The sequence below is a fragment of the Penaeus chinensis genome, chromosome 3 (assembly GCF_019202785.1).
Source record: "Penaeus chinensis breed Huanghai No. 1 chromosome 3, ASM1920278v2, whole genome shotgun sequence".
Classification (NCBI taxonomy): domain Eukaryota; kingdom Metazoa; phylum Arthropoda; class Malacostraca; order Decapoda; family Penaeidae; genus Penaeus; species Penaeus chinensis.
In genome coordinates this window covers 24,607,558-24,609,907 of record NC_061821.1, presented here as the reverse complement: position 1 = coordinate 24,609,907, position 2,350 = coordinate 24,607,558, and positions in this window count along the sequence as shown.

The following is a 2,350-nucleotide window of genomic DNA, read 5'->3' as shown; positions in this document are numbered from 1 at the left end:
CTACGATGACGTCACAGCTGCCCAACCCTCGCCTGCGGCTTCCACTCGACCTTCAGTCCCTCCCTCGTTGTCGAAGGATGTGGACGTAGGTAGTCAGCCTTCCGTTCGACCAGCTATATCGCTATATATTCAGATTACATTAAAAAGATGGAATTACTCTCAATTTTTTTGTATTATACCATCACTCTTATTAAATAAGAAAGGACATCACTTAACACAGTGCACATAGTAGATTAAAGGAAATTGAAGGAAAAGTTTTACACTCTTGAATCTCCTGCCTCGCCATCACGCTCGACGCTCCAGAAGGCTGAACTGACCTTAAGCTGGACACGTGCTTGGCCTCTCTGTCGGGAAGCCATGTGTATTATTTCTTCTTCTTCGTCTTCTTCTTCTTCTTCGTCTTCTTCTTCTTCTTCTTCTTCTTCGTCTTCTTCTTCTTCTTCGTCTTCTTCTTCTTCTTCGTCTTCTTCTTCTTCTTCGTCTTCTTCTTCTTCTTCTTCCATTACAAGGAGTCACTTTCACTAATCTTTGTAGATAAAGGAAGTTTAGAAAGTAAGGAATGGGTTTGTTCTATTATAGTACATATTTGTTTTATTTTTTCTGAATGTTTTAGTTACCTTGTAAGGATTTCTTGTAGCTCATATCCACCTAAAAATGTTAATATAATTAACTTCCTGTTTCACCTGTTTTATTGTTTATATGTTCGCTCTTCTACTGCTATGTGCATTTTCTTTTTCTTTTTTTATTTATTTACACATTTATCTTTTTACTTTTCGATTTATTTCTTACATTATATTTTCGATTTGTCCCTCTTTTCATGTTTTCCTTTTTTTTTCCTTCGCTTTCTTTTCTTGGTTATTCCTCACTTCTGTCTTTTCTGTTTTTTTCTTCTTGCTTTTCTTTTTTATTCCTCGCGTTATTCTTGTTTCCTAATTTTTTTCTTGTCCCTTTTCTTGTTTATTCCTAACTTCATTTCATTAATTTTCCTTTGTTTATTTCTTAATTTCGGCTCTATATTTCCATTCTCATTTTTCTTCTTTCACTTATTTTCTTCCTCGTTTTCCTTCTTTTATTTATTTCCTTCCTCATTTCCCTTCTTTCAATTCTCGATTTCCTCACTTCTTTTTCTTCCTCTTTTTTTTTTTCTTTTTTTATTAACTGTCATTTTTCCAGCTGTTCATTATCTATCCCTTTTCACTTTCTTCCTTTCATTATGCTGTTTCATTTCCTTTATCCATTTATCTTTCATTCATTCATACCATTCATTTACAAACTCCTTTGTCAGATATCGTCTATTTTCGTTCTTTTCTTTCAAAACAGTAATCTGAAATTTTGTCTTTCTTTCAAAACAATAATCTGAAATTGTCTTTCTTTACTTTCGTCATTTACTTATCTTCTCTTATTTTTATTTCTTACAATTACAATTTTCTGTATAGTTCACTTCTTGCGCTCAAGAAATACGGTAATGCTAGTGATTGTGATGGGGATTATAATGATAATGATAATAATAATAGTGATAATGATAGCGATGATAATAATGGTGATGCTGATGCTGATGGAAATAACCATAACAACAACAACAACAACAACAGTAAAAATAATAATGATACGAATTATAACAATAATAATAATAATAATAATAATTACATTCCACAGACAGGGCTACATACTTATCCACACGATCCCTTATAAACGAAAAGTAAACATGGCGCATCGAGTACAGCTCCGCGGTTTTTCAGTCGTGATTTTTCGATCGTCGGCGGATTGCAGGCAACGTCAATGGGGCTCTACGGCCTTCCCCGAGGACGTACGTGACTTGGCTACACTTTCATCATTCTAGCTTTCCGTGAGTCCTTTATTCCTGGTGTATGCGTGTGGCAAATGCACCTAGTCACGTCCTGGTGTATGTGCATTCGTATATGTGCATACATATTTGAAGGAGGGAGGGAGAGATAGAAAAAGAGAGAGGAAGACGGAAGGAGAAAGGGAAGGAGATGGGGATCAGGGAGGGAGGGAGGGAAGGAGGAAGGGAGGGAGAGAAGGAGGAAGGGAGGGAGGGAAGGAGGAAGGGAGGGTGAGAGGGAGGAAGGGAGGGAGAGAGGGAGGAAGGAAGGAAGGGAGAGAAGAGAGAGAGGCAAAGAAAGAAAGATTGGTGTTAAGAATAAGAGAGTAAGAAAGATAGGGAAAGAAAGAGAAGAGGTAAGAATAGACACAAGGAAGAACAAGAGAATCGAGAATGAAAGAAATAACTTACGAATGTAGAATAAACACCCTTAATTGAGAAACTACCCCAACACGCACCTTAATGCTTAACTATATCAATAACCAAATAAGAAATACAAGTAAAATC